General features: G+C 44.7%; 1 protein-coding gene and 1 non-coding gene across 3 annotated transcripts in view; one reads left to right on the top strand and one right to left on the bottom strand.

Moving 5' to 3' along the window:
* Positions 1–22,425, top strand: part of STOX2 (storkhead box 2) — a 138,349-nt gene that overhangs the window by 65,019 nt on the left and 50,905 nt on the right. The gene's annotated exons all lie outside the window — the stretch shown is intronic.
* On the bottom strand, positions 6,440–6,561 carry LOC142455840 (small nucleolar RNA SNORA28). The gene has a single exon (XR_012785956.1). It is a non-coding gene; the product is annotated as a small nucleolar RNA SNORA28 (small nucleolar RNA).

Genomic DNA, 22,425 nt, shown 5'->3' with positions numbered 1-22,425 from the left:
TGCTGATGTTACCAGGATCCATGAGCTAAACTTTAACCCCAGTGCTCTGTGACGCATTGACTGGAGTCTCTCCAGGGGTCTGCTGGTAGGTAGAGAATGCTTTATCACACTAATCAAGAGGAGCCTCGCATCCTGGAAGGGTTAGGACATCTCTGATTCCTGTCTGTACAACTACTGGGCAAAACTAAGCTGGGAAGAGATGGTTTATCATGTCACAAAGGAAGAGCACAGGAACTGGCTTTTGGACAGAGCTAGCCAAGCTGTCCCGTTGCCACCATGCTGCATTTACCTCACAAACAGTTCATAAAAATTTATAAGCCTTTACATTCAGATCCAAAGAATAAAAGCACCTTTAGCAACACAGGGTGAGTTCTGCTCCTACTGCATAGTCCAGTGGATCCTGCCAGCTGCCCCGCTTTATTTGAGGTCAGGCCACAGGCATGTGGTTGAAACGGAATGGCTTATCCAGCCCAACCGGCACAGCTCATGAATTCACAAGGCCACCTAGCAGGACTCAGCCCCCGGCCCCGGTGCACGACACTTCTCTGTTCTCTGAAAGAACTAGGGAAAAAAATTCTTCCCTGCATCGCCTAAGCGGGATTATTTATCTAAGTTTCGAAAAATTGGTTCCAAATGCTGTGACAATATCGGCTCTTGGATTGTGCGCCACTCACCAAAATGTTGATTCTGCCAGAGCCAACCCACCTGCGTTTATCAGTGAATGGAGAGGGTGTTGCAGGCGGCGACAGTGGAGCCCTTTGCCTAAAACAGAGTGCGTTACAGGGACCTCATGAAGCACGGAGGAAAATCCACCTGTGAACAAGACAGGTCTTTATGAAAATTTTTATTTGACCGCCGTCCTTTCTCTGGGAAGAGCTTAATTGTGTAGCTTTAAATATCAAGCATGTTCTGCTAATTTAAGCAACTTTTAGTTTCCTTGATAATTTAGAGTCTACGTAAGACTGGATATCATGGAAGACAGTCTCATGGTTCCTGGTAGGATGGGTTCCCTTTGTTCCCTAGCATCTAGACATTGTAGTTCTGAACCTTCTAGAGGCGCATCTGGATATGTGCATGGAAATCGACTCGATGCCAACAGGCACATGCTAACTTGTTTGCTTTACCTTATAAACAACAGCCTCATCTTTTATATTTACATGAATAATTATGCCCATGTGGATCAGATTGTGATACTTCAAAATCTCCCATTTTCAAGTCATTTAGAGCATTCAACACATGTCCAATTAACATGGTAAAGACATAAGTGACATGAAAAGCCAGGAACATTTCTACTTCACGTACCGTGTCTCGCAGGCGCCGTGACGAGTTGCAAGTTTCAGAGGCATGAGTCACCTATGCCCTGTACTGGCTTCCTCAACAGATGGCTCTTGATGGATGTGAAGTCTGAGGCTCTAATGTGACCCCAGGAAGCCTTGTAGCTCGCAAAGAATTTGCTAACAAGTAATGAGCAGTTGAGAATCCCGGTGGTCTGTAGAGGTTTCATGGAAGTCAGGAGAAAAACAATGATTTTAGATTTATAGAGTTCAAGAAATTTAAAAAAATCATAACAAAAACATTTCTTTAAAAATTTCCCTCTAAGTGGTGATGGCACAGCACAATTTAGTGTAGTTGACATCACTTAACTGTATACACAAAAGGTATTGATTTGACAAGTGTTGTGTTATCTCTTTTTTTACAATAATATTAAAAAATTCACTCTTTACCAACAAATCATCAGCTGCCATGTTTATAAAATGGGCTTCCATTGAGCAGTAGAAATATAAGTTGTGGCGAGAACAGAACTTTAAATGGAAGAAAATAAATTTGGGCACACAGGAAGGCTAGATAATAACAGTAGTGTTAAGCTTTGTGATTGGACAATGTCCTGATTTTTGGTCATTCTCTCTGTGTAACTTTAGGTCACTTGTAGTTGTCTCAACTAATCCTTCCCCTGTGGTTACCAGTCACCAAACTCGGTGCCTGCCAGCGAGACGGGAAAGGGGAGCTGAGACCATCTTTGAGATCTTTATTCTAAAAGAAGTTCCTCCACTTGGAAACACGAGAAACATGGAGTAATTGCAACTAAGAAAATCCTGCCTTCTGTTCTTTTAGACCTCATTATGACACCAGAAGAGTTACATTTCTATGGTACTTGCCAAAAATGCTATTAAAATCTGACTTTTTAAATGATATAACTTAGTGTAATAGGTAACATAGGTGCTGATCTCATCCATTTTAACATGCTGTATCATTTCTAGTAAGTTGAAAATAAAACCTCTCAAACTCACAGGATGATATTGCAGAATGGTACGCATTAAGAGAGGGGCTAGAATGAAGGTCAAACATGATGGTGGGACAAGAGGAAAGTCCAAGGAAATAGAAGAAAGAACTAGGAGGCAAAGGACATTTATAGAGGCATAAATACAGGCACATACATATATTTATGTATAATTATAGGGACATAGATCTATGTATATATATATATATTTATATGTTAAGTATTAAGGTAGCAGATGGACATTTGCCTCTATTCAAGTACTCCCTCAATGCAAGAACACTTTGTTCAAATAACCTGACATTAGGTTCTAATTACCTGTGATGCTCACCTTCCCAACATGATCACTGAAGACAAAATGGATGTATAAGCAAATGTGGTGAAGAAAGCTGATGGTGCCCAGCTATTAAAAGACACAGCATTTGGGGTCTTAAAGGCTTGAAGACAAACAAGCGGCCATCTAGTTGGGAAGAAACAAAGCCCACATGGAAGAAGCACATCAGCCTGTGTGGTCACGAGATGTCAACAGGATCACATATCAGGCACCAGAAGACCCAAAACAATCATATCGATGTGAACAAGGAGAGTCGGAGTGGAGACCCCAAACCTATCTGTAGACGATTGGATATCACCTCCCAGAAGGGACACAAGGAAGGGGCAGGCCAGCCAGGGCTGCAGTGTAGCACGGATGAACCTACACCACTCTTCAGTTCCTTACGGATCCTCCTACGCTCACCCCTGCCAACTAGCAGCACTCCGGTTCTGCCTTGCAGATCTGGCTAGACCAGAGCAGTACACTGGCACAGATAGGAGCTCTCAACACATGACATCCAGGACAGGTAAACCGTCAGGAACAGTAATGGTAGTGGTAACACCATGAGGATAGGAGGAAGGTTGGGGGGTAGAAAGGGGGAACCGATCCTAATGATTGTCATAACACACACACACACACACACACCACTTAGGGTGACAAACAACAGAAACGTGGATGGTGACAGCAGAGAGTGTAAGATATGAAAACAATGATAATTTATAATTATCAAGGGTTCATGAGGATGGGAGAGTGGGAGGGGAGTGGAGGAAGGAAAAAATGAGGAACTGATACCAAGGGCTCAAGTAGAAAGAAAATGTTTTGAAAAGGATGATGGCAACATATGTACAAATGTGCTTGACACAACAGATGTATGAATTCTTATAAAAGTTGTAAGAACCCCCAATAAAGTGATTTTCAAAAGAAAGAGAGAGAGAAAGGCTATTCTGAAGGACTCTGTGTGACATCCATGAAGAAAGGAGTCGCTAGTTGAATGAATGGCACTGGGAGATGCCCAGGGAGAGCATCTGCTTAGAGAAGCAGCTTTGAGGGACCGTTGTGAGTCCTGTGGATGGGCTCCTCATGAATATTCAAGTGCTGTGTTACCAAAGGACAAGTTGTCACACCTCTGTGACTCACTCAGAATCACCTTGATGGTGGCATGACTTACACGTTTGTGTGGTTGAACAAGTCAAATCCTATTAGATTAGGGGCTGATGATTTAGATTGTCTGTATGGGCAGGATGGACCTGATATCTAATGCTCTCTTGTGAGACTAGCTCAGACTGCATCAATTGTCCCTTCAACGGTGTATTAGTCTGGGTACTTTAGAGTACCCAGTAAACAAACTCAACCCACCCCTTGCCAACCTGGCACCTGTACATAATTCTTTAGCTTCACAGTTGCAATTAAGTAACACCTACCCCTTAACCCTACAATCCTGTGAATTCCCCCCCCCCCCATGAAAGTTTATAAGCCAACCACTTCATGCCTTTATCTCCCCCAATATTGGGTCTCCAGTTTACACACTGCCCACTTACATCAACCCAGTTCTCTGAGAAGACAATCATATTTTTCGACATGAAGAGTCTTCAGAACCTTGTGAAGTCTGCATCCATAAGCAAAGTCAAATCCGGACAGGCCATCCATGAAGTCAGCAACAATATGCACCAGATCACAGGCTCAAAAATCTCCAGCTGGTCAGGTTCTGGTCAACTCAATGTGGGCTGCTTCACTCAGCTTCCACAGGGTGCCCATTGGTCGCCTTGCCTTTAGACCAATACTCAACAAGCCTGGCCCCCTCGTCGTGCTAGGTCATGAACCTTAGACCAGTCAACCCGCTCGCATCTTCTTTTTTTCTCCCCCCCCCCCCGCCCCCCGTAAACCAAGTCCACAGGTGTCAGTGGCCAGACTCAACCCATCTCTTTATTGCTGCATTTCTCCCACTTCCACTCAACAAGTGGATCCAGGTGGTCACCTAGCAAGCATTTCAGCCTGCTCACAGGCTCCCTTTAACATTCAGTCCCAGAGAGGAGTTTTCTTCATGGTTCCATACTTTTTCCAGCTTCTGACAAAGACTACTGGTTCCTGAGTACTCCAAAAGCACTGGGTGTGGCATATCTTTCCTTGCATAGCTTTCTTTGCAGGCATGGCCTAAACCCATTTAAATATCAAATTTTAATGGCTCAAAGCAAGTGGGCTTACAAACTTTCTGTTTTCACACTTCCCATATTTTCCCAGAAAACAACAAGTAAACAGTGTGGTTTTATCTGACTTCTGGCTAGACAAAGAAGAAAACCTACCATGAGGGAGAGATCACACAAACATCTACTCTCCATCTTATCATAAGATTCTTATGATTTGTTTCTCCAGTACCCTACTCCCAAGGTACCATAATATATTAGTCAGGGTACTTTAGAGAAACAAATCCACAGAAACTCATGTATAAGCGAGTTTCATATAAAGGTTAAGTGCGCATCAAGAAAACATCCCAACTCAGTGCTGCCCAAGCCCACAAGTCCAACATTAACCCATATGCTCAGCACCAATCCACAAAGTCCTCCTCCATCTCACAAAACAGAGGCAATGATGCCAACTGCAGGAGAAAGAATCAGTGAATATGTAAGCATCTCAGTGCTGGCAGGGGTCTCCACACGGCTGTTCCAGCACCCAGGGCTGTACTGGGGTAGGTCCATGTGGCTTCTCCTTGGGGGTGTCTTGCAGGAAGTCAGCCTTGCAAGATAAAGCAGGGAATTTCTAAAGCAGCTGCACCCTGGTGCAACCATCACAAAGCAAGAGACCAGAGAACTAGAAAGACAAGGCTCACTGAGCCATTTACCCTCCGCCCTTCAATTAATCCCACATGTGTTTATTGGCTAGGTTGGCACAATAAACTAACTCAAACGGGCAGCTTGTTCTATGCAGGCGGAGGGTACCATGTCTTGGTTTTTGTCCGGAGGGTCCCGAGCCCAGTGGCACGTGTAAGAGAGGTGTGGGTGCATATGCATACTTGGTCGTCTAACGCTTGGTGGCTTTTTATTTGGAAGCCACCCCCCGGAAAGGAAAGTTTCTGTGAAAGCTTAGCTGTGTTGCATATGGACTTTTCTTATCACTAGATGGTGCTTCTCATCTTTGCCCATTTCTTCTTTTAATCAACATAAAAACCTCCCATTCTTCCTGAAATTTGAAATTTCAATAAAAATGGCAAGAATGTGGCTGATTTAAATCAAAGCCAGTGCACTGGATACATGCACCTTTTCCAGATGTTGCCAAGAGGGATGTGGAGCGGTGACCACACAGAGGCTGGGAATACTGGGCACAACCACGTTTGGATCCTGGGAGGAGGTTATATGTAGATCCTTGTAATTGGTTCCCCCTTTCCACCCCAGCTTCACTCCACCCTCCCAGTATCGCCACTCCCACCACTGGTCATGAAGGGATCATCCATCCTGGATTCCCTGTGTTTCCAGTTCCTGTCTGTACCAGTGTACCAGTCTAGCCAGGTTTGTAAGGTAAAATTAGGATCATGACATTGGGGAGGAAGCATTTAGGAACTAGAGAAACGTTGTATGTTTCATCATTGCTACACTACACCCTGACTGGCTCATCTCCTCCCTGAGACCCTTCCTGAAGGGGATGTCCAATTGCCTACAGATGGGCTTTGGGTCCCCACTCCGTACTCCCCCTCATTCACAATGATATGATTTTTTGTTCTTTGATGTCTGATACCTCATCCCTTTGACACCTCATGATCGCACAGGCTGGTGTGCTTCTTCCATGTGGGCTTTGTTGCTTCTGAGCTAGATGGTTGCTTGTTTACCTTCAAGCCTTTCTCTCTCTGTTTTCTGTTTTTGCTTGTTCAAGTCTGTATAATGGCTAGTCTCACTGAGGAGAGAACACCGGAATAAGTTAGACTTTTTTGCTGTAGCAAGCGCAAATTGTGACAGACGGTTTTGATCATCTGCCACAGAACCTTCAAGCCTTTAAGACCCCAGACACTATATCTTTTGATAGCTGGGCACCATCAGCTTTCTTCACTAAATTTGCTTATGTACCCATTTGTCTTCAGCAATCGTATCTGGGAGGTGAGCACACAATGATATGATTTTTTGTATTTTGATGCCTGATAACTGATCCCTTCAGCATCTCGTGATCACACAGGCTGGTGTGCTTCTTCCATGTGAGTTTTGTTGATTCTGAGTTAGATGGCCATTTGTTTACCTATGGCTGTGGAAAATAGGAAAAGGCACTAAACACCACAACAGAGTCATATAATTAAAAAAAAAGTCTTTCTTCATCTTAGATACAAGCTCTTATACAAACTTGTAATGAAAAGGAATGATCCAAGACGGTAATAGACTCTTCTAAGTACTTAATTTTGATTTTTTTTAAAGTATTTTTTACTTTTAATCTGTTTCATGCCATTGATGCAGTTCTTACAGGGTAGCCTTCTCTCCCCTCTGCTTCCCTGCGGCTCCCGGTCCTCCTCCTGGCCTGACCCTCTGAACGTCATCCTTGCCCCAAAGCTGCCCTTTTGCGTGGTTGACTATTCTGAAGTCTGCATACCCGCCTAGTGTTGCTGTTCTCCTTACAGACCTGTCTGTCGTTTGGCTGAAAATGGAGCCTTGTGGGTGAACTCATTTCCAGGTTTAAAGGGTGACTAAGGGCTAAAACTCAGGGGTTCTACCAGGCTCTAACCCACCAGTAAATCTGGCCCTTAAAAAAAAAACACTTCGAGTTTTGTTCCGCTTTTTTCTCTCACTCTCTCCAGGACCTCCCAGTGGGATCCCTTTCAGAGCAGTTGGAAATGATCACTGGACACCATCTAATTCTTCTGGTCTCAGGATCACCAAGACTGAGAGTCCAGTGTTCCGTGAGTCCATTGAACTCATGGTTCCCATACGTCTCGGACTTCAGTCACTCTCGTTTCCTCTGAACAGGGAAACACCAATAGCTGTGCCTTAGATGGTTGCCCACAAGCTTAAAAACCCCAGTTGGTACTCACCAAAGAAGGGTGTAATCACTGTCTTTGTGGGTTATGAATCTGGTTTACACCTCTTATGGGGGACCCTGGAGGGAACTGAGCGAGTGAAATAGAGCAATTACAAAAGGACGAATATGAGTATTATAAGATGCCCCTATTGTAGAAGAGTGTTTCACGGTAAGAGAAACGGTCTCTGATGATTACCAAGGGTGGGAGGGGAAGCAAGGGGGCATTACTGGTTGACGTGGATTAAGTTAACGCGAGTGAAAGGGAAGGCCACATACAATAAGAGAGAAGGCGGTCAACAAGGATGGCGCTTGGGCAGCCGTGGGGAGGAGAGCAAGAGGGAAAGAAAAGGGAGACAAATCCTGTGACTTACACGGTCTTCCATGGGGTGATCTAGCGAGACAGCGGCGATTAGACAAACACGCAGAGGAAGCTATTAACAAACTGTTCTTGATGTTGTCACATTCTGCTTCATTTTTCTACCCCTTTCCCTACCATGCCCATATCAATTTCACAGCTAGCAGGATTGCCTATCATTATTAACTGGTGACTTTGAGAATGGTAGCTCACATTGCTGGATGTTATCCATAAAATGGGAATAATAGTATCTGTTGCATAAATTCCATAGGACATAAATGAAACAGCATGTAATAAAGCGCCTTTCATCATGCTCGGCACATGTGGGCACTTAATAAAGCACAGCTGTTGCTCTCCGTGGGGGAAGGGAAGGGAGAGAATATTCTATGCTAGGCAGAAGAGAAAGAAGTGGTTCGAGTTGCTTGGGGGTGGCGGGGATGGGTGGGTGGGTGGGTGCGGTTCTATGCAGGAGGCAACAGGACGACAGATGAGAATTTGGTTTCCTTGAGGATGACTGAAGCCAGGATGGGAAAGACAGTGGAATGCCCATGGGCCACCACCACATACGCAACAGCTGAATACCTTGGGATCCAGAAGTACCTATGTCAGGAGACTGGTTGACTGTCCCTGCTCTGATTATTTTCCAGTTTTATTTGCTGGGTTAATTTCTGGAATCAGGCCTAGATGAGTTGTTTGTTGGCTGTGGTGAAAACAGTCCTTCTAAGCTGGAGAGCAGTGGAAGAGCCCATCAGTTGAAAGGGATCATCAACTTCCAACTAGGAAGAATGTGGTGGTGAAAATAGTAAATGTTAGAACTCAGAACATCAGCGACTTCAGAAAGGCGTTCTTGAAAATGAAATGGGAAGACTCACGTTTTTAGAGCAAGAGCAGGTAAAACAAGAAAGAGCAAAGTTTAAGAATAGCCAGAAAGAAAATATGACCTGGCTGAAACAGAGATCTTTAAACCCATTGCTAGATGCTAAGAACATCCCTGAAAGCCAATGTGGGGGCTGAGAGGCAAGTGATTAAACGTTTATATTATCAAAATGTGCCCAGGGGCCGTATGGGCTCATTTCAGGGAGTGCGCAGGAATGTGAATCCCTCTGTTCCAGTCCCCTGTCCTTGCCCAGGGTGGAATCCAGCAGTTCTCAGACAGACCAAGAACATTTAAGTGAAATGTGTGTCGTCCAAAGGAAGAGGACCAACCTTTTAGGACAGTCCAGTGAAGGCATTTTATTTTTTTAACTGCCTTCACAGTTTCAACCGAGGACATTTAGGGGACACGTGCACGCGCGCACACACACACACAGACAAGGAGCAGGGGTGGCTCAGCAGCCACAGCCTCTCCTTCCGTGCAGAGACCCAGGTTCTTTCGCTGCCCAGTGCCCCTCACACACAGCCAACCCCTCTGATCAGGGAGGGGTGTGTGCTGCGGTGATGCTGGGCTCGTTTCCATCGAGTTTGCAGACGAGGAGGGACTAAGAAGTAAGCCTTGGCCATCTGCTTCCAGAAACCAGCCAATGAAACACTGCAGGTGTAAGGACCAGGCAGTGGTTCATTCTATTAATCGGGACTGACTTGCCTTGGCCACAGCTCATGACAACAACATGCATATGGAACATTTCTATGCTGCCCTATTTTGTCTTTCTTTTCACCTATACTGGTGAGATAACGGCCTCACACAAGCACAGACCCGTGTGTCGGAATAAAGCCCGTGCTGACCCAGCCGTCATCTCCCCAGTGACCAGCCCAGGACAGCTTGGGAGACAGGAATCCTGCCACCTCCGCTCCTCCAGCTCCAGTGCTGAAAAGACTGTGCTCTTTCTAGACCCTGGGTCCCTGATTCCAAACCAATTTATCAAAATGATCTTTGTGACCCGAAGATTTTGCCCTTCTTTTTGGAGACCATGTTGGATTAGAGAGGGGCAAGGGTAGAGGGGATTAAAAAAATAAATAGACACAAGGAGGTGAAATTTTAATATGGCAATGAAGTGCAGATGACTTAAAGCTGTATAGGCAAGACTATTTTAGATCCTAGCAGAAAGCAATGGTGTGTAATGTCAGAATGGGAATAATATCTTTCTTCCCTGATCATTCTTAAAATCAGCCTTTTGTGGAGTGTGGGATTTAAAAGAGGCCAATTGTGTAATCCCTATGAGAACAGACTCCATCGTTAAAAAACATGAATGTGGTAGACGTGCAAATTTTTGAAAGTTACAAAAATTCACTAATCTAAACACGTTATTAGTACCTAGAGGGATCTCAAAACTTTGTGGCGAAATTCCATTATCTTTTAACTTCATGTATCCATGAACTTCTGGAAGCCCCCTTTAATCTCCTTCATCGATGTACGTTATTTTAAAAAGACCTTAGCTGGAAGAGAAACGGTAGTAAGGTGTGAAACCTTGGCATGGCGGTGCCGTATCAGCAAGAGAAGGGGTACAAAGTGAAACACAAGAGAAATGTAGTCCCTCTACACCTTTGAAAACTTTTGCAAATGTAGGGTGCTTTTATATTTGCAGTTTAATATTTGGAAATACCGACTTCTGAAACTTGGTTTGATGTGTTCTTCATCCTTGTATATGAAATCTAGTCCTATAATTGGCAGTTTGCCACTTTTGGGTATTAAATTGGCACCTCATAGTTGTTAAAGTTGCCGATTTTGGTTTCAGGAAACTAACAGGAACCCTGGTGGTCTAACCACAAGGCCATCACTTTCCGGGACCCCCGGCCGCGCTGAGGGAGAAAGAGGCCATCTCCTGAAGCTTGCAGGAGCCGTTCTCCCTGCCCTCTAGGGTCGCTATGCGCCAGAATTGACCCGATGGCAGTGAGCGCGGTTGTTTGTTGTTTACTCTGCGCCATGGCGCGGAACAGAACCAAGCCCAAAGGCACTGATCCATCATGTCTGTATCTCCTTCTCACCAAGGTTCAGTTCTGCTGCTCTTTGCCCCGGTCGGAGAAAATACTGCATGGCCCTGTCCGCGCCTTTGCTCTCTACCCAGCATCACTGCATGGTAGCCACCGCCTCATGGCCTGGTGTGTCGTTTCCGCTGGGTTTCCTGTCCTAGTTGGAGTTGTAAATCAGATTTACTCCCTTGGTAATTCCTCATTCTTGCCGTCAACAGTGGCTCTGAGCCCTGTGCTGTAGACAGGTTCAGTGGCTTTGCCGTCCATTCACCTGTCGGAAATGCACACGTGGCCGGCGTACTTTGAATATGGGTGAGCAGAAAAACTTGTCTGGGGCCCCCGGTGTGTACAGTCTGTCACCCTCAGGGGAGGGGGGGGGGCGACATCCTCCTCCCCACCAGACCTTACGTGTGTGTGTGTGTCCCCCATCAAGTGTTATGGGGGAGTCAGGCAGAAGGAGGAGGCAGGACCACATACACTTCCAGGAAATGTCTGGGGGTGTCTCCTCACTAACAGCAGGAGCGGCGTCTTCGGGAAGCAGTTTGAGCGACGAGGCCTTCTTCTCTCCCTCAGCGCGCTCCCCACCCAGGTGTCACTAGTAGGTGCCAGAAATTCAAGCCTCCATTTGGGCCGAGGAGGAAAGTGTATCCATTATACAGAGACCTTTCCTGGCCAGTCTGCGCCCGCTGCCTGTGAGCCTTTCGGGTGTCACTGTGTAAGGGCAGAATTATAAATTCGCTTTCCCTACTCACTCCGTCCACTAAGAGTTCCATTCAGCAAGCACTTGGCTAGCCTCTTCTGCTTACACTGTGCGCCTTTCTGCGTAGTGAGTGATGGGCGCATTGCCTTCAAGGAGCTCATCCTCTGGCAGGAGGCCTGGGAACGCTTGGATCACGTGATGAATGGATGGGATGTAATTGTTGAGATGCAGCGTGTGTGTGTGTGTGTGTGTGTGTGTGTGTGTGTGTGTGTGCGTGCTGGTAGGACTTCTGAGCTGGGGAGATCGGGTGTGTAAAAGTCCGCCCTGCTCCTGTGACATGGCTGGCTGACACTGCTCGGAGGGACCTCAGGGCACCACCACCACCAGAGCGGAGTCGGAGTTGAAGGACTGCCACACGCACGGAACAGAAGCCTCAGCTGCCAGCGGGTCCCCTCGGCTGTACGGGCCAGCACCACGCCGGCCGCCGTGCTTGCTTTCTCCGGTGCAAAGCGGAGGAGGGCCTCTGCGAAGCCCTCATTGCTCCTCCATGTGCGGTGCAGATCAAAGGGAGAGCGTCAAAAAAGCAAGAAACTCAATAATCACATCTGACTCCAAGGCCCTGGGGTGTGCGTGCCTCCCCTCTGTGGGCCCATCCAGCAGATGACCAAGCTCATTAGTGCAGGAGAGGACGACACCCCTGTCGATCAGTTTAGCTTCTCAGTGATCACTCTGGAGAAAACACTGTGCCACAAAGGAGGGTGAAGGGTCCCCACGGCATCACCCCCCATTATCCCAGAGGTTTGCAGGGGGGGGTGCGGTTTAGTCTGTGGCACCTGCGTGGGCCCAACGGGTGCGTTTTTGAGACTGAATAAAAACTTAAGGAAAGAAGAGAACAGAAGATCGCCACGAAGCACGCCCTGAAACACAGTGATTCTCTGCAAGAGAAAAGCGAAGACGCAGGTAAATGGTGGAGCCTCACCTGTGATCCACACATGCTGTTCCAAACAAGAGACAGCTGCAAGTTCTGTCTCTGCGCAAGACGGCGTACACCCTGAACGGGCGTGAGACTGGCCTTCAAAGCGCTCCCTGCCCAGGGGACGGGTCTTCTGTTTCCAGTCACTGTGCTGTCACCTTGCACGACTCAAAGGCAGTCTGGACCCCCAAATGCACAGAGCAAGTATGGACCGATGCTTTCTGGATGGAGGAGCAATAGAAAGGGATTCATCTCTGGAATCCAGAGGAGTTTTTATGCCCCCCCCCTTTATTTTTGAAATCATTTTCTGCCCAGAGTCCCTGTCAATCTTGGAGAGGTTATCAGCAGCAGTGGGCGCTAGGAAGCATCTAGAGCCCAGAGGGAAAGGGAACCTTTCTCCCTGATGAGCAGAGTGATCCCAAGACTCCATTGTCTGTCTGTCTTCTCACCACTTGGCACCAGCTAGACACACAGTTCCTGGAAGCGTGCCGCTGAGCAAGAAGTGAAAGATGTAGCCCTGTAGCAGTAAAGCCATGACGGGGTGGGACCCCAGGGGCCTGGAGAGTGTTGCAGGTATCACAGAGAGAGGACCCCAGAGAGCTAGCACATGGGCTCACTTCTGAACTGCGCATGTGTGTTAGTTAATCCGGCCTTACGCACCATTTCAAAGGCTTTGAGAACTGAAGTGCCAACCAGACCACCTCACAGGTCCCATATTGACCACTGAGTGGTGAACACAGGAGACAGACCCAGATAGCCTGGCAAAACTTTTGAGCACCGAAATGGCACTCCCTTCACCACCATGGTTTGGAAATTGCAACTTAACTCAGTTGATCATCTGCTTTAAAAAAAACTCATTTTCTGTAGGCCTTAAAGACTCACTCATATAACATAATGATTAATATTACTTAGCATGGGAGAATCAGGAGATAACCTCAGCTTTCAAAGGAAAAGACAATTAACACCTGCCCATCCTAATGTTCATGGATACTGGCACTATCAGAGGAAGACTTTAAATTAGCTGTTATAACCAGGGTCAGCGCAGTGTGACTGGCTACCTTGAAAAGAACAGGAAGAAAATAAAGATGCAGTGTAGAATGAAGTTAGAACTTAAAAATTATATGTTGTTTAATATCCAGAAAAACCCAAATGAAAAAATAGAGGGGTGGTTCCATAGCATAAAGGAGATGGTAGATGGAAAATTAGTAGGCTCGGAGAGAGAAATTATCTAGGTTCAACAACAGAAAAGAAGAAAAGATACCAGTCAAAAGTAAAAAAATGTATAATATTCGTGTCATCTAAGTTTCAGAAATATTGTAGTTTGAAAACAATATTTGAAGAAATAATGGCTAAAAATGTTAAGAATACATAAATGTTCAGATTCAAGAAACCCAGTGAGTCCTAGACAAGTTAGGCTGAAAGCAATCCATACCGGACCCGTTATAACCTTCCGAAAAGTCAGGGCAGATATTTGTAAGCAGCCGGAGAAAGATAATGCATACCCCATGTTGTTAGGTGCTTGAGTTAGCTCCACCCAGGGCAACCCAATGTACAGCAGAGCAAGCTACTGCCCGCACCCACTCCGTCCTCACATTGTTCTGGTTCGAGCCCATCGTTGCAGCCACGGAGTCAACCCACCTGGTGGAGGCTGCCTTCTTTCTCGCTGCCCCACTGCTGTACCAGCATGATGTCCTCCAGGGACAGGCAACGACCCTAAACATCTGTGCCAATGTAATCTCAGATTTCTTGTAATTTATGTGTAAGAGAAAACAAGTGTGCCATTGATGGAGTGACTGTAATTGCATCTATATGTAATGCAGATGACAACTGTCACCTAACAGTAAGGGGATTAATGGACCCATAGGGTGGAGAAGAATATTGGAAGTACCATGGACTGCTAAAAGGACCCGCCACACTGTCCTGGAAGAAGGATGGCTCAAGGGCTCCGTGGGATCAAGGATGGGGGACTTCATCTCTCCTACTTTGGACATGTTTCAGGAGAGACCAGTCCCTGGAGCAGGGCATCATGTGTGGTAAAGTGGAAGGGCGGTGAAAAATAGAATTTCCTCAAGAAGATGGATTGACCCCGTGCCAAACCAACACCAACATCAATATGGTTGTCAGGTTTTCACTTGCAGTAGTAAAACATTTATTCTAGTACTAATATTCCAATTCTAAAAGTTAAGTATGTATGTATCTATTAGTTCATATATAATATAAATTATATAATAGACATATATAAGTTAGGGATATATAACTTTATATATAAAATTCATGTTTATGAAATTCTTAGAGCAACAACTATACCAAGAAATATAGTAAAAATAACTCTAGTTAAATTAGCAGAGTACAAATAATTCAAAAGAAAGTTGGTAAAATAAAGGACAGAATAACCAACAACAGAGGGGAAAACTAGAAAACAAATTATAAGACAGTAGATCTAAAATCTCAATGTATTAATAACTATATCCATAAATATATTCTAAACTTATTCAATAACAGAATTTGTCAAATGCATTAAAAGACGCAAACCAAAAAAACCAACCCGTAACCCAAGGAAATGGTGTCAATAAATAAATATATTTTAGATAAAATTATTTGGGTGGGTTACAATGGAAACACCTACTGATCAAAAACTAATCAACAGAAAGCTGGAATGGACATTAATGTGACAAATAGTAGACTTTGGAGCAAGAAACACTATCAGGTATGCTCAGATATTACATAAAGGAAAGCAAGTTCATTAAGATGATGTAACTATCATAAAAGGATACATGCCCAACAACAGATTACATGAAAAACCAATGTGACTCATCTATAGAACAAATAGATACAAAACATAAGACTATTAAAAAATTAAGCAATTCTGTATCACCCAGCTTAGTGTGAGGAACGCCATTTTGTTTTCAACTACCTTCAAATTCCTGCTAGCAACCATGGCCCGCCCCCACACCCCCAATCTCCTAACAGACCTGGAATCTCTCTCTCTGCGTGTCCGTCACTCTTCCTCTTGTCCTGCCTGCCTGATTAGACAAATGTAACTGCTGTATGTCTCCCCTCCCCTTTAAGCCAGCCCCCTGCCTGCCTTGTTCAGGGTGGATGGTGTTTTTCCAGCGACAGCCCCCTCTCAAGCCAGCTGGGTCAGAAAGGCTTTAATATTAATAAAGCGGTGTGGTTGATCTGGCCGCTTCTAGACTGCTGTCTTAGTGATGGGGCGCTACGGTAACAGAAATGTCACAGGTGGGCAGCTTGGGCAGTCAGAAATGTACTTTCTCACAGTTTCGGAGGGTGGAAGTCCAAATTCAGGACGGGAGCTGTAGGGGAAGGCTTCTTTCCCCTGCATCTCTGCCTGGAGGTTCTTGTCTCTCTCCAGCCTCTGCTCCTCAGTTCCATGGGGATTTTCATGTATCGTGGCTTCTATCTCCTCCAGTCTCGGTTTGCTTCTCTATGCTGATTTTATCATCTCAAAGGTGATTGGTTAAGGCACACCGTCAGTAATATGGCCTCACTAAAAACCAAAAGAAACCCTATTTCTAAATGAGATTGCATCCACAACACTAAGGGGAGGGGCACCAATGAATGTATACAAATCATCAACCAACTGTATTTGCTGCTATTTATCTACTGTCCCCCCCCACCCCCAAAGAGCAGAATGCACATTCCTTTCAAACCCGCAGTGTTCACAAAGAGAGGCGGTATCTCAGGACATGAAACAAGCCTCTATACAGTTTAAAAAATGGAAACAAGCAACAGAAATGCACCTAGTACATCTTCAAGCACATGGAAATTAAAAAGCCTGCTTCTTAGAAACCACGAGCCAACGAGAAAATCTTGAATTACACAAACTTCATTTTGTAGGAGGCAGCTGAAGCAGTGGTTTGTTGGATTGCTCCAGCGTAATTCTCAGGTGGGAAAGCAGCAGAACAAGTCTGTGATGAAGAACCCGAGCTTTGATCTACAGGACGATAGCAAACGAAAAGCCGTGTAAACAGAAACATAAAGGTAATAGCAGATAACAATGAAACGAGAACCCAATTATTTGGGGGGAAATCAGCGGAAACAAAGTCTACTTTTGGTAATATCAGTAAAACCGATACACTTCTAGCCGTATCAATGAAGGAAAGAAGAAGACACAAATTACCAGTATTCAGAGTGAAGGAGGGCAGATGGGGACAGACCCCAAAGACATTGCAGTGCACAGTGAGTATCATAAACATCCCTGTGAATAAATTAAACAATCCGATGAGCTGAATCAATTCCTAGAAAGCACGAGTTACCAAAACGACCCAAGAAGAATAGTTCTACATTTTAAAAATTAATTTATCTTTAAAACTTTAAAATAAAACAAAACGTCAGGTTCACAAGGTTTCACTGGATTATTTAAAAGGTGTAACACCAGTCCTATATGATCCATTCCAGAAAGTAGAATGGAGGCAACATTTCCAGATCATTTTGCGAATCTAGCATTATCCTGGTGGGAAACCAGATGAAGATGGTGTAATAAAAGAACACTGGAGACAGATGTTCTTCATGAACAGAGATCCAAGGCTCTTCTACAAAATATTGGTCAATTGAATGCAGCAATAGCTAAAAATAATATTAAACCATAGATAAACTCTAGAATGCAAAATGAATTCAGCATTTGAAAATCAGCAAGTATAGTCCTGCACACTAACAGAAGAGAAATGATCATCAAATATCTTAGTTACCTTGTTGCTATTGGCTTTTGCGGAATCAGGATATTGATTCACGGCCTCATACACACTAGAATAAAATCTTGCTGGGTTCTTGATCATCCTCATGATCAGTTGGGGATTAAATTATTGGTTGTGTGTTGGGCTGCTCATTGATCAGCAGTTTGGAGGCATTCCACTCCTGCAGAGTTCCAGCCTCGGAATCCCTCAGGAGCAGTTCTCCCTGACTCTGTAGGGTCACTGCCGTGGAATCGGCTCATTGCCAGTGAGGTTTCTCTTTTGTTTGCATTTGAGAGTTTTGTTTGACTTCTTCGTAATGCGTTCATAATAAAATATAACGCCCGTGGCATTGTAGAATGCAATTTTGTTTTCTCACAATTCAGGGGGCTAAAGTTTTCATTCAGGCTATGGCTCTAGCTGGGCTGTCGTTTGTTTTAACCACTTGTAGTTGGCAGTTTGGGGAGGTCCTAGGCTCATAAATGTATTATGTATCTATTGTGTGTGTCTGTCTTCCTGTGGCATCTTCTTCCCGTGGGTGTTTCCCTGTCAATTCTGCTCTCTTTATATCTCAAGGGAGATTAGGTTTAGGTCCCACTGTACTCTGGTATGATCTAATTAGCATAACAAAATAAAACCTCTATTTTCAAACAGAAGCACCTCCGCAGGTACAGAAGTAAATATACAAAAGGGCTTCAGAAAGCTCATTGAAAAATTACATTATTTTTTAATTTAGTTTTTTCTCATAAACTTTTTTGAAGTCTTTGTATATGTAACATTTTTGTAATACACACACAGTAATATCAGTTGATTCATAAAAGGCTGTAGATAAAATTCAACATATATTCATGTAAAAAATGTTTCATCTAAAGAAAAAAGGCTACTTTATCATATATATATGTATATAAATTGCTTACCCACTACCATCGAGTCAATGTTGACTCATAGGCACCCCTGTGGATTTCCAAGAATATAATCGTCTGTGGGAATAGAAAGCCCAGTTTTTCTCCCACTGAGCTGCTGGTGGTTTCAAACTACTGACCTTTTGATTAGTAGCCCAACGCATAACCGCTACACCACCAGAGCTCCTAGGGTGTTAGCTGTGGCTTTCTGTTTATTTGAAATGCTCTGCATAAGATGAATGGAGCTCTGGTGGTATAGTGGTTGTGCGTTGGGCTACTAATCGAAAGGTCAGCAGTTTGAAACCCTCTCAGTGGGAGAAAGACTGGGCTTTCTACTCTTGTAGAATTACAGTCTGGGAAATCCACAGGGGCAGTTCTCCCCTGTCCTACAAAGTCACTATGAGTTGGCATCACTATGAGTTTGGAATTTTGGGAACAGCATTGTTAATGGTGAAAGACTCTCCTTTAGACTGGGAAAGGATATTCACTTTCACTAAACATATTTAACATTGTATTGGAATTCCTAGCTATTGAAATAAGGCAGCAGAGGAAAACGAGGGGAGAGAGAATGAGGGAGAGGAGAGAAGAGGACACACAGACACACAGAAGACTTACAGGATTTAATAAAATTGTTCTTATTCTTAGACACGATTGATCATGTAGAAAAAAATCCTTATGCATCCATAAGCCAATATTGGATGGCCAGTCTGGAAAACAGATAGTTCCTTATAAAGTGAAATAGCAAACTTACTGTATTACCTAGATATTTAATGTGTTCACACACACCTTTTAGAGAAATGCTGTATTTTAGGTGGAATGACAATGAACCATTGGCTCAAAAAATATATTGTGTCCCATGATGTGTCAATACATGATTTATTCTGCTGAAGAAAAAAGAACTGGAAATAATTTAAATGCCGTTTAAGGGTGAACAAATAAATTATGGAAAACCTACACAATGATATGCTATTTAGCAATTAATCACGTGAATGAATTTCAGAAGCAGAATTGAGTAGATGGCCATGAGTTTGGTTTTGCTTTGAGTTTGTGGTCAAGTTGAGAAGCCTGTCTCAGGAGATTGCACCTCACCGGGTCCCATTTGCATGATAACATTATATTCTGGAAAAGGCTGAATCACAGGGATAAAGAACCTAGCAGTATTTTCCAGGGTTTAGGACTGTTTTCGGGGCAACCTAAGGAACACAGTAGGGCTGTGGGATAAGATTGGGCTGCTAACTACAAGGTTGGTAGTTCAAAACCACCCACTACTCCCCAGGAGAAAGAGGAAACCACCCGCTCCTGTGACAACTCACAGTCTTGGAAACCCTTGGGACTGGTCACCACATCTCGTCCTGGCCAGGGTGCCATAAGGTCAGAATTGACTTAATGGCAGTGAGTTTGGGTTTTTTAAAAAGAGGTAACATACCCCACACCAAACTCACTTCCATGGAGTAAATGCTGACTCCTAGTGCCTGCCACCCCGCCCGCCCCCAGACTGTAACTGTTCACGGGAGTAGAAAGCCTTCCTCCCGTGGAGCTGATGATGGCTTCTAATTGTGGGATCCGTGCGCGCAAGCACTGCATCCCAGGCCCGTGGAGGCAGGGCTTTGCATCGTGGCACACTGTCCTCTAGGCGATCTCACCCTGATTGTAGGGCGTGAGTGAATGCAGCGCTGTAGCTCAGAGAACTACGTGCCCCCCTCAATTTTGTGTAGGTCACTTTTACAAATCACGTTGGAAAAAGCAGCTACAGCTTTGTACCGTGAAAATAAATGGGGTCTGATTTTCTTGTGCGTACTCATTGATGAGCTAGGTCAGTACTGCCCAGTCACCCTGAGTTGATGGGCACGCTCTCTGTCCGCTCTCTCCAGCGTGGGGAGCACGAGCTACAAACAGCTACTGAAGACTTCAATTGGGGAAGTACAACTACGGGGCCCCATAGTTCACTTAATTTAATTTAAGATTAAATCACTACATAGGACTAGAAGCTGCCGCATTGAGCAGGGCAGGTATGAATGATTACAGAATCTCTGTTACCCCAGACAGAATGAAATTCGACTATTTTTGCCCATTCAGTATGAAGAGAGACGAGAGAAAATGGCTAGCCTGTATTTTTTGACATTGTAAGACTTTCTAGTTTGAGAAACAAACTAGATCTAACCTCCACACGTTCTGTGTGGAGATGAGGCTGAGGGTTGATGGGAGTCAGTTACAGATGGGAGTAGAGATGTAGGCACTTGTGGTCGTATAGGTGTGCTGGAGAGCAAAGCTTCATTAGCGTGTTGGTTTAGTTGGGTCGACGAATATCAAATAGTATGGCTGCTTTAGTGCTGAAATATAATGATGAGCCAGGGAGCCTGTGTCGCCCCTCCCTTGAGTCGTAGGAGAAGGAGGGGGCATTTGGAGTCAGGCCAAGATGTCCTGACACGTCATGGAAGCAGCAGACTGAAAGTGACTCCAAACTTTCCAGAAGCGTCTGTTAGATCCCCGGCAGGTCCCCTCTGTCTGCGTTTCCTAGGACTGCCATAACACCAACGCAGAACACAAATAACATGACTACCTTTAAAGAACAGGGCTCTATTTCTCCCAGTTCTGAAAGCTAAAAGGCCAAAATACATAGGACTGAGGCCATGTCGGTGTTCCTTGGTTCTTCAGCTTGTAGATGATCACCCCCTAGCCCCACCCCCAGTCCGGGTGCACCCCTTTGTGTCTAATCGATTTCTGTTCCTGTATCTCAGAAGTTAGAACCCCCTACTCAGGCACGATCAAATTAACACCATAAAGAAAACCTATTTCCAAACAGGATCACACCTGCAGGTAACAGGGGATCAAGTTCCCTCTGACATTTTGGTGGAGTTGGGGAAGGTGCCCGGGTCAACCCCTGACGCTTTCTATTGGGCTTCTTTCTCCCCGTGTCTGCCAGACTAGGCAGGCCGAGCTCAGGGGTGAGATGGAAAGGCAAGGCTGGCATCTCTTAAGTTAACCCTCTGCCTGGACTTTGTTCCTGGCAACTTCCCAACCTTACTCATTCATAGGCGTGCTGTACTTTGCTCGCTGTTAGGAAGTCCTAGGACAGCTTCTTTTCATGTGTGTTTACTTTTCATTCTTCAATTAATTAAAAGTACCTAAGGTCAAAGGTTAGTTCTGTAAATGTCTCCCTTAAAAAAAATGGTGACAACCTTCCATTTTTTCTTTGTTCCATTTTACAGAGGAAGAAGGCAACCTTCTGGGAGAATAACTTGGCCATATGTACATGAACTTCTGGAAAAAGCATTCCCCTTCTCTGCCCTTTGACCTTAACACGAATCCAGCTAGCAGAGCGCTAGGTCTCAATAAATGACAAAGTACTGATGTGCATTTTGAAAAGTGAATTGGACAATGGTCACTTTCAGGTGTATTTTCAGAGGTAGATTTTGCTTCTGAAATTGGGGGCACATTTCACCGTAGGGATTGGTGCTCTTCAATGGCAAGTGCACACAACCTCAAGGTAAACATGGGCAGTATGCCTGGAGGGTCAGTTTACTTAAACATTCTGTAAAGTCATAGCTTCAGTGTAAGTAGTTTTGAATAAATGGGCCATGAAGGCAAACAGAGGTATATCGCAGGGCAGGATGCACAGTGTGCATGGATTTCTACTGCAGCTTCAAAATGAAATCTTCCCAGCGCCCCCTCCCCAACCCGCCCCTGCTTGTGTATTGTAAGATTTCTTGGGTTAGGATCCCAGATCCTCAGGCCATGGCCTCCCTATCTTCTACAATTGAAAACATTTGGGGGAAACATCCGCTGTGCACTCAGGTGTCTTTTTAACCCAGCAGGTTGGCCATGACTAGTCCACACAGGTAAATGCTGCTGCAACAAAACAGTGAAAGAGGAGGACAGTTTATGTCCCCACGCCTGCACAGTGTTCCCCAGCGTTTTGTATGAAAACAGAAAGCCTGCTTCTCTGGAGTCACAAGTCATCTTGTGCACCCTTCTGTAATCACATCAAATGTAGAATTTTCTCTTTTTTTACTGAAAACTCACAGGCTGCGAGTTTTTCCTCCTTCCTTTCGTCTTTTACTTCCTTGCCTTCTTTGGACATTGATCAGAAGAACGGGGGAGTAATAATAATTTATACTCGAGTGAGGTCTGGAAAATTAGGTTCCTGCTTATCTACTGTATCATGGTTTATCAAGAGTCATCTCGAGAAGCCTTAGAGGTTAGTTTCCTTTTAAGCTATTTCATGAGCTGTTGCGGAGGGAGTAGCTGCCCGAGAATTCGAAGGCCTGGATGCTAATTCTGACTTCCCACTGACTCTTGTCACCTTGGGCAAGTCACTGG

Source organism: Tenrec ecaudatus, chromosome 8 (assembly GCF_050624435.1).
Source record: "Tenrec ecaudatus isolate mTenEca1 chromosome 8, mTenEca1.hap1, whole genome shotgun sequence".
Taxonomy (NCBI): domain Eukaryota; kingdom Metazoa; phylum Chordata; class Mammalia; order Afrosoricida; family Tenrecidae; genus Tenrec; species Tenrec ecaudatus.
Note: the sequence above shows the minus strand (reverse complement) of the source record. Positions and strands in the feature narration are given on the sequence as shown.